Raw genomic sequence first — 17,904 nt, 5'->3', positions numbered from 1 at the left:
AAGGACAGTTTGTCTGTTCAGATTATGTAGAAAACTAAAAATCGACAAAAATGGAGATAAGTGTTTTTCATTGGACAGCGACGTTATGCTCTCCTTTGATCTGAAATTGAAATTTCATATATATATTTTATTGCATTTATAGCACCACCTAGGTTTCAATGCATATTTGATATTACGGGAATGCTCAAAAACTCTTAAAAAATTGGCCACTACAATATAACTGCACATTTCATGAAAAATCACACATGGGTCCAACTTTCACCATTTTCTCGGTTTGGCCCGGTATGATTTGCGCTGTTGTGCGAGGGCCCTACGTCCCCCTGTGACAGGGGGACAACTCGTTATTATTATTATTCTGCCTCTTTGCGTCCATTTTTGAGGCATTTCCGATACTCGAAAACTCACGCATTTTGGCACAGCCCTCAAGCTCGGCGAAAATTTTAAAGTTCCATAGAGGCTGGACTTTGGCGTTGTTCAGGAGCTCTATAGCGCCCCCAAACGTCGGCAGTGGCCGGGATGAAGTTTGTCCAACGTGCACCAACTTTGGTACGCTCATTGACCTCCTCATAAACAACAAGAATCACTAGGTTTTATTTGACTCCGCCCAACAGGAAGTCGGCCATTTTGACAGGAAGTTGCAAAATAAAAAGTTTCCCGCTGGGTTTCGGAGGGGTTAGGATGTTTGAAAACTCCTAAAATTTTACAGAGCTATTTGGCTTAGGCCATACTTTGACCGTAAGTTGGAATTTCGTAAATTCGTCTTTCATCAGCTCTCTAGCGCCACCTATTTTATATCATATTTATGAAAAGCTCTCAGCCTCTTGATAATTGGCAGATTCAATAAGTCTTTGAAATGATTTAGGAATATTTTGTCGTTTTTCTCATGTGTAGCTAGAGGACTCTACAGCGCCCCCTATTTTGTTTAGGCCATTAAATTAGCTGTAGCTGTCTCAAAATTTCTCCAATATTCTCGATTTTTGGCAACAACATAGAAACTATCATCCCGCACATATTACCCATTGGCTTGTACTAGCTCTGCCCAACAGGAAGTCGGCCATTTTGAAATTTGTGGAATTTTTACACATTTTTCACGAACTCATTCAAACTCCTCCTAGAGTCTTTGTCATATTACCTCTAAATTTGGTGTGGATAGGCTCCAGACATACATGGTGATAAATTGCGAAGGAATAGTCGATAGCTGAAACAATGAGGTAATGCCGGACAATTAATTTAATGGAGACGCAACACTAGACCAAAGTGAAACCATGACACGGTCATAAAACAGATGATTGAAAAATCATGAAACTTGGTAAAAACACAAGAGACATCATAAGACACGTTTTTAGTATTGGAATGATTGACTCCGCCCAACAGGAAGTCGGCCATTTTGAAATATGTGCATTTTACACACATTTTTTGAATACTTTGTCGAACTCCTCCTAGGGAATTTGTTAAATACTCTTGATATTTGTCAGCAATAAACTACTACCATCCGTGATGATAAATTGCGAAGGAATAGTCGATATCTTAAACGAGGACGAAATGGCGGACAGTTGAACTGCTTGAGATGCCCCATTAAAACAGGAAGTGAATACATTCTGGTGTTAGTAGGTGTTTGAGGAGGTTAAAAAGGTTGAAAACTCTCGAAAATTTACAGGCCTGCTTGAATTAAGCAGTACTTTCATCTGAAATTAAAATTTCTTGTATACGTATTTCATTGGCTCTATAGCGCCACCTAGGTTTCAATGCATATTTGACATTACGGGAATGCTCAAAACCTCTTGAAAATTGACAGATTGCATAAGACCTAAAAACACTTTACAAATATTTTGACAATTTTTTCATGTATAGCTAGCAGACTCTACAGCGCCCCCTAATTCGTTTGTTTAATAAATTAGCTGTGGATGTGTCAAAATTTGTCTAATCTTCTCAAATTTTGGTAGGATCGTAGATAGTATGACCCTGCACATATTTGCAATTGGCTTGTATTAGCTCCGCCCAACAGGAAGTCGGCCATATTGGAATTTGTAATATTTTTACAAATTTTTCACAAACTAATTTAAACTGCTCCTAAAGTCTTTGTCAGATTACCTCTTATTTCGCTGTAAATGAACAACAGACATATGTGATGATAATTGCCAAAGGATTAGTTGATCGGTAAAACGGTGACCCAATGGCGAGCAATTGAGTCACTAGAGACCCAACACTAAACCAAAGTGAAACCATGACATGGTCAGAAAACAGATTATTGAAAATTCATGAAACTTGGCAAAAACACAAAAGACATCATTACACACATTTTCAGCATTGGTAGGACTGACTCCGACCAACAGGAAGTCGGCCATTTTGAAATATCTGCATTTTACACACATTTTTTGTGTACATTGTCAAACTACTCCTAGCAAATTTGATGAATTCTCTTGGTATTTGGTAAAAATAAACATTGAACATATCTGATGATAAATTGTGAAGGAATAGTCGATATCTCAAACGAGGACGAAATGGCAGATGGTTGAATTTTTGAGATCCCACATCAAAACAGGAGGTGAAAACCTAGGTAATGCCAGGTGTTTTGAGGAGGTTATAACGGAGAAAAACTCACAAAATTTGACCAGCCTGCTTATCTAAGGCTGTTGTTTGATGTAGAATTAGAATTTCAAATACATGTATTTTAACAGCGCCATAGCGCCACCTGTATTTTAAATGGATATTTCACATGTTTAACAGGATAGAAAACTCTTGAAAATTGGCACACTCAATAAGACCTCAAAATTACTTTTACCGGTTTCTCGGTTTGGCCCGGTACGATTTGCGCTGTTGTGCGAGGGCCCTACGTCCCCCTGTGACAGGGGGACAACTCGTTATTATTATTAGGGCCCGAGCACCGAAGGCGCAGGCGAAGCCTGCACCGGAGGTGCTAAGCCCTATTGTTTTTGGTCCGTTTATTATTATTATTATTATTATTATTATTATTATTATTATTATTCTGCCTCTTTGCGTCCATTTTTGAGGCATTTCCGATACTCGAAAACTCACGCATTTTGGCACAGGCCTCAAGCTCGGCGAAAATTTTAAAGTTCCATAGAGGCTGGACTTAGGCGTGGTTCAGGAGCTCTATAGCGCCCCCAAATGTAGGCAGTGGCCGGGATGAAGTTTGTCCAATGTACACCAACTTTGGTACGCTCATTGACCTCCTCATAAAGAACAAGGATCAATTTGATTTATTTGACTCCGCCCAACAGGAAGTCGGCCATTTTGACAGGAAGTTGCAAAATAAAAAGTTTCCCGCTGGGTTTCGGAGGGGTTAAGATGTTTGAAAACTCCTAAAATTTTACAGAGCTATTTAGCTTAGGCCAAACTTTGACCTTCAGTTGGAATTTCGTAAATTCGTGTTTCATCAGCTCTCTAGCGCCACCTATTTTATAGCACATTTATAAAAAGCTCTCAGCCTCTTGATAATTGGCAGATTCAATAAGTCTTTGAAATGATTTAGAAATATTTTGTCGTTTTTCTCATGTGTAGCTAGATGACTCTACAGCGCCCCCTATTTTATTTAGGCCATTAAATTAGCTGTAGCTGTCTCAAAATTTCTCCAATATTCTAGATTTTTGGCAACAACATAGAGAGTATCATCCCGCACATATTACCCATTGGCTGGTATTAGCTCCGCCCAACAGGAAGTCGGCCATTTTGAAATTTGTGGAATTTTTACACATTTTTCACGAACTCATTCAAACTCCTCCTAGAGTCTTTGTCAGATTATCTCTAAATTGGGCGTGGGTAGGCTCCAGACATACGTGGTGATAAATTGCGAAGGAATAGTCGATAGCTGAAACGATGACGTAATGGCAGGCAATTAATTCAATGGAGAAGCAACACTAAACAAAAGTGAAACCATGACACGGTCATAACACAGATGATTGAAAATTCATGAAACTTGGCAAAAACACAAGAGACATCATAAGACACGTTTTTAGCATTGGTAAGACTGACTCCGCCCAACAGGAAGTCGGCCATTTTGAAAAAAGTGTGTTTTACACACATTTTTTGCATACTTTGTCGAACTCCTCCTAGGGAATTTGTTGAATACTCTTGATATTTGTCAGTAATAAACTACTAACACACCTGATGATAAATTGCGAAGGAATAGTCGATATCTTAAACGAGGACGAAATGGCGGACAGTTGAATTGCTTGAGATGCCCCGTTAAAACAGGAAGTGAATACATTCTGGTGTTAGTAGGTGTTTGAGGAGGTTAAAAAGGTTGAAAACTCTCGCAAATTTACAGGCCTGCTTGATTTAAGCAGTAGTTTGATCTGAAATTAAAATTTCATAAATACGTATTTCATTGGCTCTATAGCGCCACCTAGGTTTCAATGCATATTTGACATTACGGGAATGCTCAAAACCTCTTGAAAATTGACAGATTGCATAAGACCTAAAAACACTTTACAAATATTTTGACAATTTTGTCATGTATAGCTAGCGGACTCTACAGCGCCCCCTAATTGGTTCGTTTAATAAATTAGCTGTGGATGTGTCAAAATTTGTCTAATCTTCTCAAATTTTGGTAGGAGTGTAGATAGTATGATCCTGCACATATTTGCATTTGGCTTGTATTAGCTCCGCCCAACAGGAAGTCGGCCATATTGGAATTTGTAATATTTTTACACATTTTTCACAAACTCATTTAAACTGCTCCTAAAGTCTTTGTCAGATTACCTCTTATTTCGCTGTAAATGAACAACAGACATATTTGATGATAACTGCCAAAGGATTAGTTGATCGGTAAAACGGTGACCCAATGGCGAGCAATTGATTCACTAGAGACGCAACACTAAACCAAAGTGAAACCATGACACGGTCAGAAAATAGATTTTTGAAAATTCATGAAACTTGGCAAAAACACAAAAGACATCATTACACACATTTTCAGCATTGGTAGGACTGACTCCGCCCAACAGGAAGTCGGCCATTTTGAAATATCTGCATTTTACACACATTTTTTGTGTACATTGTCAAACTACTCCTAGCAAATTTGTTGAATTCTCTTGGTATTTGGTAAAAATAAACATTGAACATATCTGATGATAAATTGTGAAGGAATAGTCGATATCTCAAACGAGGACGAAATGGCAGATGGTTGAATTTGTGAGATGCCACATCAAAATAGGAGGTCAAAACCTAGGTAATGCCAGGTGTTTTGAGGAGGTTATAACGGAGAAAAACTCACAAAATTTGACCGGCCTGCTTATCTAAGGCTGTTCTTTGATGTAGAATTAGAATTTCAAATACATGTATTTTAACAGCGCTAAAGCGCCACCTGTATTTTAAATGGATATTTCACGTGTTTAACAGGATAGAAAACTCTTGAAAATTGGCACACTCAATAAGACCTTAAAATTACTTTTACCGGTTTCTCGGTTTGGCCCGGTACGATTTGCGCTGTTGTGCGAGGGCCCTACGTCCCCCTGTGACAGGGGGACAACTCGTTATTAGGGCCCGAGCACCGAAGGCGCAGGCGAAGCCTGCACCGGAGGTGCAAAGCCCTATTGTTTTTGGTCCGTTTATTATTATTATTATTATTATTATTATTATTATTATTATTATTATTCTGCCTCTTTGCGTCCATTTTTGAGGCATTTCCGATACTCGAAAACTCACGCATTTTGGCACAGGCCTCAAACTCGGTGAAAATTGTAAAGTTCCATAGAGGCTGGACTTTGGCGTGGTTCAGGAGCTCTATAGCGCCACCAAACATCGGCATTGGCCGAGATGAAGTTTGTCCAACGTGCACCAACTTTGGTACGCTCATTGACCTCCTCATAAACAACAAGAATCACTTGGTTTTATTTGACTCCGCCCAACAGGAAGTCGGCCATTTTGACAGGAAGTTGCGAAATAAAAAGTTTCCCGCTGGGTTTCGGAGGGGTTAAGATGTTTGAAAACTCCTAAAATTTTACAGAGCTATTTAGCTTAGGACAAACTTTGACCTTCAGTTTGAATTTCGTAAATTCGTGTTTCATCAGCTCTCTAGCGCCACCTATTTTATATCACATTTATAAAAAGCTCTCAGCCTCTTGATAATTGGCAGATTCAATAAGTCTTTGAAATGATTTAGAAATATTTTGTCGTTTTTCTCATGTGTAGCTAGATGACTCTACAGCGCCCCCTATTTTATTTAGGCCATTAAATTAGCTGTAGCTGTCTCAAAATTTCTCCAATATTCTCGATTTTTGGCAACAACATAGAGAGTATCATCCCGCACATATTACCCATTGGCTGGTATTAGCTCCGCCCAACAGGAAGTCGGCCATTTTGAAATTTGTGGAATTTTTACACATTTTTCACGAACTCATTCAAACTCCTCCTAGAGTCTTTGTCAAATTACCTCTAAATTTGGTGTGGATAGGCTCCAGACATACGTGGTGATAAATTGCGAAGGAATAGTCGATAGCTTAAACGATGACGTAATGGCGGACAATTAATTTAATGGAGACGCAACACTAGACCAAAGTGAAACCATGACACGGTCATAAAACAGATGATTGAAAAATCATGAAACTTGGTAAAAACGCAAGAGACATCATAAGACACGTTTTTAGTATTGGAATGATTGACTCCGCCCAACAGGAAGTTGGCCATTTTGAAATATGTATATTTTACACACATTTTTTGCATACTTTGTCGAACTCCTCCTAGGGAATTTGTTGAATACTCTTGATATTTGTCAGCAAAAAACTACTACCATCCGTGATGATAAATTGCGAAGGAATAGTCGATATCTTAAACGAGGACGAAATGGCGGACAGTTGAACTGCTTGAGATGCCCCATTAAAACAGGAAGTGAATACATTCTGGTGTTAGTAGGTGTTTGAGGAGGTTAAAAAGGTTGAATACTCTCGAAAATTTACAGGCCTGCTTGAATTAAGCAGTACTTTCATCTGAAATTAAAATTTCTTGTATACGTATTTCATTGGCTCTATAGCGCCACCTAGGTTTCAATGCATATTTGACATTACGGGAATGCTCAAAACCTCTTGAAAATTGACAGATTGCATAAGACCTAAAAACACTTTACAAATATTTTGACAATTTTTTCATGTATAGCTAGCAGACTCTACAGCGCCCCCTAATTCGTTTGTTTAATAAATTAGCTGTGGATGTGTCAAAATTTGTCTAATCTTCTCAAATTTTGGTAGGAGTGTAGATAGTATGACCCTGCACATATTTGCAATTGGCTTGTATTAGCTCCGCCCAACAGGAAGTCGGCCATATTGGAATTTGTAATATTTTTACACATTTTTCACAAACTCATTTAAACTGCTCCTAAAGTCTTTGTCAGATTACCTCTTATTTCGCTGTAAATGAACAACAGACATATTTGATGATAACTGCCAAAGGATTAGTTGATCGGTAAAACGGTGACCCAATGGCGAGCAATTGATTCACTAGAGACGCAACACTAAACCAAAGTGAAACCATGACACGGTCAGAAAACAGATTTTTGAAAATTCATGAAACTTGGCAGAAACACAAAAGACATCATTACACACATTTTCAGCATTGGTAGGACTGACTCCGCCCAACAGGAAGTCGGCCATTTTGAAATATGTGCATTTTACACACATTTTTTACATACTTTGTCGAACTCCTCCTAGGGAATTTGTTGAATACTCTTGATATTTGTCAACAATAAACTACTAACACACCTGATGATAAATTGCGAAGGAATAGTCGATATCTTAAACGGGGACGAAATGGCAGACAGTTGAATTGCTTGAGATACCCCATTAAAACAGGAAGTGAATACATTCTTGTGTTGGTAGGTGTTTGAGGAGGTTAAAACGGATGAAAACTCACAAAACTTTACAGGCCTGCTTGTTTTACGTGGTCCTTTGGTCTGAAATTGAAATTTCATATATACGCATTTCATTGGCTCTATAGCGCCACCTAGGTTTCAATGAATATTTGACATTACGGGAATAATCAAAAACTCTTGAAAATTGTCAGATTGCATAGGACCTAAAAACACTTTACAAATATTGTGATAATTTTTTCATGTAAAGCTAGCGGACTCTACAGCGCCCCCTAATTTGTTCATTTAATAAATTAGCTGTGGATGTGTCAAAATTTGTCTAATCTTCTCAAATTTTGGTAGGAGTGTAGATAGTATGACCCTGCACATATTTGCAATTGGCTTGTATTAGCTCCGCCCAACAGGAAGTCGGCCATATTGGAATTTGTAATATTTTTACACATTTTTCACAAACTCATTTAAACTGCTCCTAAAGTCTTTGTCAGATTACCTCTTATTTCGCTGTAAATGAACAACAGACATATTTGATGATAACTGCCAAAGGATTAGTTGATCGGTAAAACGGTGACCCAATGGCGAGCAATTGATTCACTAGAGACGCAACACTAAACCAAAGTGAAACCATGACACGGTCAGAAAACAGATTATTGAAAATTCATGAAACTTGGCAAAAACACAAAAGACATCATTACACACATTTTCAGCATTGGTAGGACTGACTCCGCCCAACAGGAAGTCGGCCATTTTGAAATATCTGCATTTTACACACATTTTTTGTGTACATTGTCAAACTACTCCTAGCAAATTTGTTGAATTCTCTTGGTATTTGGTAAAAATAAACATTGAACATATCTGATGATAAATTGTGAAGGAATAGTCGATATCTCAAACGAGGACGAAATGGCAGATGGTTGAATTTGTGAGATGCCACATCAAAACAGGAGGTCAAAACCTAGGTAATGCCAGGTGTTTTGAGGAGGTTATAACGGAGAAAAACTCACAAAATTTGACCGGCCTGCTTATCTAAGGCTGTTCTTTGATGTAGAATTAGAATTTCAAATACATGTATTTTAACAGCGCTAAAGCGCCACCTGTATTTTAAATGGATATTTCACGTGTTTAACAGGATAGAAAACTCTTGAAAATTGGCACACTCAATAAGACCTTAAAATTACTTTTAACGGTTTCTCGGTTTGGCCCGGTACGATTTGCGCTGTTGTGCGAGGGCCCTACGTCCCCCTGTGACAGGGGGACAACTCGTTATTATTAGGGCCCGAGCACCGAAGGCGCAGGCGAAGCCTGCACCGGAGGTGCAAAGCCCTATTGTTTTTGGTCCGTTTATTATTATTATTATTATTATTATTATTATTATTATTATTATTCTGCCTCTTTGCGTCCATTTTTGAGGCATTTCCGATACTCGAAAACTCACGCATTTTGGCACAGACCTCAAGCTCGGCGAAAATTTTAAATTTCCATAGAGGCTGGACTTTGGCGTTGTTCAGGAGCTCTATAGCGCCCCCAAACGTCGGCAGTGGCCGGGATGAAGTTTGTCCAACGTGCACCAACTTTGGTACGCTCATTGACCTCCTCATAAACAACAAGAATCACTAGGTTTTATTTGACTCCGCCCAACAGGAAGTCGGCCATTTTGACAGGAAGTTGCAAAATAAAAAGTTTCCCGCTGGGTTTCGGAGGGGTTAGGATGTTTGAAAACTCCTAAAATTTTACAGAGCTATTTGGCTTAGGCCATACTTTGACCGTAAGTTGGAATTTCGTAAATTCGTCTTTCATCAGCTCTCTAGCGCCACCTATTTTATATCATATTTATGAAAAGCTCTCAGCCTCTTGATAATTGGCAGATTCAATAAGTCTTTGAAATGATTTAGGAATATTTTGTCGTTTTTCTCATGTGTAGCTAGAGGACTCTACAGCGCCCCCTATTTTGTTTAGGCCATTAAATTAGCTGTAGCTGTCTCAAAATTTCTCCAATATTCTCGATTTTTGGCAACAACATAGAAACTATCATCCCGCACATATTACCCTTTGGCTTGTACTAGCTCCGCCCAACAGGAAGTCGGCCATTTTGAAATTTGTGGAATTTTTACACATTTTTCACGAACTCATTCAAACTCCTCCTAGAGTCTTTGTCATATTACCTCTAAATTTGGTGTGGATAGGCTCCAGACATACATGGTGATAAATTGCGAAGGAATAGTCGATAGCTGAAACGATGACGTAATGGCGGACAATTAATTTAATGGAGACGCAACACTAGACCAAAGTGAAACCATGACACAGTCATAAAACAGATTATTGAAAAATCATGAAACTTGGTAAAAACACAAGAGACATCATAAGACACGTTTTTAGTATTGGAATGATTGACTCCGCCCAACAGGAAGTCGGCCATTTTGAAATATGTGCATTTTACACACATTTTTTGCATACTTTGTCGAACTCCTCCTAGGGAATTTGTTGAATACTCTTGATATTTGTCAGTAATAAACTACTAACACACCTGATGATAAATTGCGAAGGAATAGTTGATATCTTAAACGAGGACGAAATGGCGGACAGTTGAATTGCTTGAGATGCCCCGTTAAAACAGGAAGTGAATACATTCTGGTGTTAGTAGGTGTTTGAGGAGGTTAAAAAGGTTAAAAACTCTCAAAAATTTACAGGCCTCCTTGATTTAAGCAGTACTTTGATCTGAAATTAAAATTTCATATATACGTATTTCATTGGCTCTATAGCGCCACCTAGGTTTCAATGCATATTTGACATTACGGGAATGCTCAAAACCTCTTGAAAATTGACAGATTGCATAAGACCTAAAAACACTTTACAAATATTTTGACAATTTTTTCATGTATAGCTAGCGGACTCTACAGCGCCCCCTAATTGGTTCGTTTAATAAATTAGCTGTGGATGTGTCAAAATTTGTCTAATCTTCTCAAATTTTGGTAGGATCGTAGATAGTATGACCCTGCACATATTTGCAATTGGCTTGTATTAGCTCTGCCCCACAGGAAGTCGGCCATATTGGAATTTGTAATATTTTTACACATTTTTCACAAACTCATTTAAACTGCTCCTAAAGTCTTTGTCAGATTACCTCTTATTTCGCTGTAAATGAACAACAGACATATTTGATTATAACTGCCAAAGGATTAGTTGATCGGTAAAACGGTGACCCAATGGCGAGCAATTGATTCACTAGAGACGCAACACTAAACCAATGTGAAACCATGACACGGTCAGAAAACAGATTATTGAAAATTCATGAAACTTGGCAAAAACACAAAAGACATCATTACACACATTTTCAGCATTGGTAGGACTGACTCCGCCCAACAGGAAGTCGGCCATTTTGAAATATCTGCATTTTACACACATTTTTTTGCGTATGTTGTCAAACTACTCCTAGCAAATTTTGTTGAATTCTCTTGATATTTGGTAAAAATAAACATTGAACATATCTGATGATAAATTGTGAAGGAATAATCGATATCTCAAACGAGGACGAAATGGCAGATGGTTGAATTTGTGAGATGCCACATCAAAACAGGAGGTGAAAACCTAGGTAATGCTAGGTGTTTTGAGGAGGTTATAACGAAGAAAAACTCACAAAATTTGACTGGCCTGCTTATCTAAGGCTGTTGTTTGATGTAGAATTAGAATTTCAAATACATGTATTTTAACAGCGCTATAGCGCCACCTGTATTTTAAATGGATATTTCACATGTTTAACAGGATAGAAAACTCTTGAAAATTGGCACACTCAATAAGACCTTAAAATTACTTTTACCGGTTTCTCGGTTTGGCCCGGTACGATTTGCGCTGTTGTGCGAGGGCCCTACGTCCCCCTGTGACAGGGGGACAACTCGTTATTATTATTATTCTGCCTCTTTGCGTCCATTTTTGAGGCATTTCCGATACTCGAAAACTCACGCATTTTGGCACAGACCTCAAGCTCGGCGAAAATTTTAAATTTCCATAGAGGCTGGACTTTGGCGTTGTTCAGGAGCTCTATAGCGCCCCCAAACGTCGGCAGTGGCCGGGATGAAGTTTGTCCAACGTGCACCAACTTTGATACGCTCATTGACCTCCTCATAAACAACAAGAATCACTAGGTTTTATTTGACTCCGCCCAACAGGAAGTCGGCCATTTTGACAGGAAGTTGCAAAATAAAAAGTTTCCCGCTGGGTTTCGGAGGGGTTAGGATGTTTGAAAACTCCTAAAATTTTACAGAGCTATTTGGCTTAGGCCATACTTTGACCGTAAGTTGGAATTTCGTAAATTCGTCTTTCAACAGCTCTCTAGCGCCACCTATTTTATATCATATTTATGAAAAGCTCTCAGCCTCTTGATAATTGGCAGATTCAATAAGTCATTGAAATGATTTAGGAATATTTTGTCGTTTTTCTCATGTGTAGCTAGAGGACTCTACAGCGCCCCCTATTTAGTTTAGGCCATTAAATTAGCTGTAGCTGTCTCAAAATTTCTCCAATATTCTCGATTTTTGGCAACAACATAGAAACTATCATCCCGCACATATTACCCTTCGGCTTGTACTAGCTCCGCCCAACAGGAAGTCGGCCATTTTGAAATTTGTGGAATTTTTACACATTTTTCACGAACTCATTCAAACTCCTCCTAGAGTCTTTGTCATATTACCTCTAAATTTGGTGTGGATAGGCTCCAGACATACATGGTGATAAATTGCGAAGGAATAGTCGATAGCTGAAACGATGACGTAATGGTGGACAATTAATTTAATGGAGACGCAACACTAAACAAAAGTGAAACCATGACACGGTCATAACACAGATGATTGAAAATTCATGAAACTTGGCAAAAACACAAGAGACATCATGAGACACGTTTTTAGTATTGGTAAGACTGACTCCGCCCAACAGGAAGTCGGCCATTTTGAAAAAAGTGTGTTTTACACACATTTTTTGCATACTTTGTCGAACTCCTCCTAGGGAATTTGTTGAATACTCTTGATATTTGTCTGTAATAAACTGCTAACATACTTGATTGTAAATTGCGAAGGAATAGTCGATATCTTAAACGAGGACGAAATGGCGGACAGTTGAATTGCTTGAGATGCCCCGTTAAAACAGGAAGTGAATACATTCTGGTGTTAGTAGGTGTTTGAGGAGGTTAAAAAGGTTGAAAACTCTCGAAAATTTACAGGCCTGCTTGATTTAAGCAGTACTTTCATCTGAAATTAAAATTTCTTGTATACGTATTTCATTGGCTCTATAGCGCCACCTAGGTTTCAATGCATATTTGACATTACGGGAATGCTCAAAACCTCTTGAAAATTGACAGATTGCATAAGACCTAAAAACACTTTACAAATATTTTGACAATTTTTTTATGTATAGCTAGCAGACTCTACAGCGCCCCCTAATTCGTTTGTTTAATAAATTAGCTGTGGATGTGTCAAAATTTGTCTAATCTTCTCAAATTTTGGTAGGATCGTAGATAGTATGACCCTGCACATATTTGCAATTGGCTTGTATTAGCTCCGCCCAACAGGAAGTCGGCCATATTGGAATTTGTAATATTTTTACACATTTTTCACAAACTCATTTAAACTGCTCCTAAAGTCTTTGTCAGATTACCTCTTATTTCGCTGTAAATGAACAACAGACATATTTGATGATAATTGCCAAAGGATTAGTTGATCGGTAAAACGGTGACCCAATGGCGAGCAATTGAGTCACTAGAGACGCAACACTAAACCAAAGTGAAACCATGACATGGTCAGAAAACAGATTATTGAAAATTCATGAAACTTGCCAAAAACACAAAAGACATCATTACACACATTTTCAGCATTGGTAGGACTGACTCCGCCCAACAGGAAGTCGGCCATTTTGAAATATCTGCATTTTACACACATTTTTTGTGTACATTGTCAAACTACTCCTAGCAAATTTCATGAATTCTCTTGGTATTTGGTAAAAATAAACATTGAACATATCTGATGATAAATTGTGAAGGAATAGTCGATATCTCAAACGAGGACGAAATGGCAGATGGTTGAATTTTTGAGATCCCACATCAAAACAGGAGGTGAAAACCTTGGTAATGCCAGGTGTTTTGAGGAGGTTATAACGGAGAAAAACTCACAAAATTTGACCAGCCTGCTTATCTAAGGCTGTTGTTTGATGTAGAATTAGAATTTCAAATACATGTATTTTAACAGCGCCATAGCGCCACCTGTATTTTAAATGGATATTTCACATGTTTAACAGGATAGAAAACTCTTGAAAATTGGCACACTCAATAAGACCTCAAAATTACTTTTACCGGTTTCTCGGTTTGGCCCGGTACGATTTGCGCTGTTGTGCGAGGGCCCTACGTCCCCCTGTGACAGGGGGACAACTCGTTATTAGGGCCCGAGCACCGAAGGCGCAGGCGAAGCCTGCACCGGAGGTGCAAAGCCCTATTGTTTTTGGTCCGTTTATTATTATTAGGGCCCGAGCACCGAAGGCGCAGGCGAAGCCTGCACCGGAGGTGCAAAGCCCTATTGTTTTTGGTCCGTTTATTATTATTATTATTATTATTATTATTATTATTATTCTGCCTCTTTGCGTCCATTTTTGAGGCATTTCCGATACTCGAAAACTCACGCATTTTGGCACAGGCCTCAAGCTCGGCGAAAATTTTAAAGTTCCATAGAGGCTGGACTTAGGCGTGGTTCAGGAGCTCTATAGCGCCCCCAAACGTAGGCAGTGGCCGGGATGAAGTTTGTCCAATGTACACCAACTTTGGTACGCTCATTGACCTCCTCATAAAGAACAAGGATCAATTTGATTTATTTGACTCCGCCCAACAGGAAGTCGGCCATTTTGACAGGAAGTTGCAAAATAAAAAGTTTCCCGCTGGGTTTCGGAGGGGTTAAGATGTTTGAAAACTCCTAAAATTTTACAGAGCTATTTAGCTTAGGCCAAACTTTGACCTTCAGTTGGAATTTCGTAAATTCGTGTTTCATCAGCTCTCTAGCGCCACCTATTTTATATCACATTCATAAAAAGCTCTCAGCCTCTTGATAATTGGCAGATTCAATAAGTCTTTGAAATGATTTAGAAATATTTTGTCGTTTTTCTCATGTGTAGCTAGATGACTCTACAGCGCCCCCTAATTTATTTAGGCCATTAAATTAGCTGTAGCTGTCTCAAAATTTCTCCAATATTCTAGATTTTTGGCAACAACATAGAGAGTATCATCCCGCACATATTACCTATTGGCTGGTATTAGCTCCGCCCAACAGGAAGTCGGCCATTTTGAAATTTGTGGAATTTTTAAACATTTTTCACGAACTCATTCAAACTCCTCCTAGAGTCTTTGTCAGATTATCTCTAAATTGGGCGTGGGTAGGCTCCAGACATACGTGGTGATAAATTGCGAAGGAATAGTCGATAGCTGAAACGATGACGTAATGGCAGGCAATTAATTTAATGGAGAAGCAACACTAAACAAAAGTGAAACCATGACACGGTCATAACACAGATGATTGAAAATTCATGAAACCTGGCAAAAACACAAGAGACATCATAAGACACGTTTTTAGCATTGGTAAGACTGACTCCGCCCAACAGGAAGTCGGCCATTTTGAAAAAAGTGTGTTTTACACACATTTTTTGCATACTTTGTCGAACTCCTCCTAGGGAATTTGTTGAATACTCTTGATATTTGTCTGTAATAAACTACTAACATACTTGATTGTAAATTGCGAAGGAATAGTCGATATCTTAAACGAGGATGAAATGGCGGACAGTTGAATTGCTTGAGATGCCCCGTTAAAACAGGAAGTGAATACATTCTGGTGTTAGTAGGTGTTTGAGGAGGTTAAAAAGGTTGAAAACTCTTGAAAATTTACAGGCCTGCTTGATTTAAGCAGTAGTTTGATCTGAAATTAAAATTTCATATATACGTATTTCATTGGCTCTATAGCACCACCTAGGTTTCAATGCATATTTGACATTACGGGAATGCTGAAAACCTCTTCAAAATTGACAGATTGCATAAGACCTAAAAACACTTTACAAATATTTTGACAATTTTTTCATGTATAGCTAGCGGACTCTACAGCGCCCCCTAATTTGTTCATTTAATAAATTAGCTGTGGATGTGTCAAAATTTGTCTAATCTTCTCAAATTTTGGTAGGAGTGTAGATAGTATGACCCTGCACATATTTGCAATTGGCTTGTATTAGCTCCGCCCAACAGGAAGTCGGCCATATTGGAATTTGTAATATTTTTACACATTTTTCACAAACTCATTTAAACTGCTCCTAAAGTCTTTGTCAGATTACCTCTTATTTCGCTGTAAATGAACAACAGACATATTTGATGATAACTGCCAAAGGATTAGTTGATCGGTAAAACGGTGACCCAATGGCGAGCAATTGATTCACTAGAGACGCAACACTAAACCAAAGTGAAACCATGACACGGTCAGAAAACAGATTTTTGAAAATTCATGAAACTTGGCAAAAACACAAAAGACATCATTACACACATTTTCAGCATTGGTAGGACTGACTCCGCCCAACAGGAAGTCGGCCATTTTGAAATATCTGCATTTTACACACATTTTTTGTGTACATTGTCAAACTACTCCTAGCAAATTTGTTGAATTCTCTTGGTATTTGGTAAAAATAAACATTGAACATATCTGATGATAAATTGTGAAGGAATAGTCGATATCTCAAACGAGGACGAAATGGCAGATGGTTGAATTTGTGAGATGCCACATCAAAACAGGAGGTCAAAACCTAGGTAATGCCAGGTGTTTTGAGGAGGTTATAACGGAGAAAAACTCACAAAATTTGACCGGCCTGCTTATCTAAGGCTGTTCTTTGATGTAGAATTAGAATTTCAAATACATGTATTTTAACAGCGCTAAAGCGCCACCTGTATTTTAAATGGATATTTCACATGTTTAACAGGATAGAAAACTCTTGAAAATTGGCACACTCAATAAGACCTTAAAATTACTTCTACCGGTTTCTCGGTTTGGCCCGGTACGATTTGCGCTGTTGTGCGAGGGCCCTACGTCCCCCTGTGACAGGGGGACAACTCGTTATTATTATTATTATTCTGCCTCTTTGCGTCCATTTTTGAGGCATTTCCGATACTCGAAAACTCACGCATTTTGGCACAGACCTCAAGCTCGGCGAAAATTTTAAAGTTCCATAGAGGCTGGACTTTGGCGTTGTTCAGGAGCTCTATAGCGCCCCCAAACGTCGGCAGTGGCCGGGATGAAGTTTGTCCAACGTGCACCAACTTTGGTACGCTCATTGACCTCCTCATAAACAACAAGAATCACTAGGTTTTATTTGACTCCGCCCAACAGGAAGTCGGCCATTTTGACAGGAAGTTGCAAAATAAAAAGTTTCCCGCTGGGTTTCGGAGGGATTAGGATGTTTAAAAACTCCTAAAACTTTACAGAGCTATTTGGCTTAGGCCATACTTTGACCGTAAGTTGGAATTTCGTAAATTCGTCTTTCATCAGCTCTCTAGCGCCACCTATTTTATATCATATTTATGAAAAGCTCTCAGCCTCTTGATAATTGGCAGATTCAATAAGTCTTTGAAATGATTTAGGAATATTTTGTCGTTTTTCTCATGTGTAGCTAGAGGACTCTACAGCGCCCCCTATTTTGTTTAGGCCATTAAATTAGCTGTAGCTGTCTCAAAATTTCTCCAATATTCTCGATTTTTGGCAACAACATAGAAACTATCATCCCGCACATATTACCCATTGGCTTGTACTAGCTCTGCCCAACAGGAAGTCGGCCATTTTGAAATTTGTGGAATTTTTACACATTTTTCACGAACTCATTCAAACTCCTCCTAGAGTCTTTGTCAGATTATCTCTAAATTGGGCGTGGGTAGGCTCCAGACATACGTGGTGATAAATTGCGAAGGAATAGTCGATAGCTGAAACGATGACGTAATGGCAGGCAATTAATTTAATGGAGAAGCAACACTAAACAAAAGTGAAACCATGACACGGTCATAACACAGATGATTGAAAATTCATGAAACTTGGCAA

This window comes from Astyanax mexicanus, chromosome 25 (assembly GCF_023375975.1).
Source record: "Astyanax mexicanus isolate ESR-SI-001 chromosome 25, AstMex3_surface, whole genome shotgun sequence".
NCBI classification, from domain to species: domain Eukaryota; kingdom Metazoa; phylum Chordata; class Actinopteri; order Characiformes; family Acestrorhamphidae; genus Astyanax; species Astyanax mexicanus.
The sequence above is the reverse complement of the archived record's forward strand: the minus strand, read 5'-3'. Positions refer to the sequence as shown.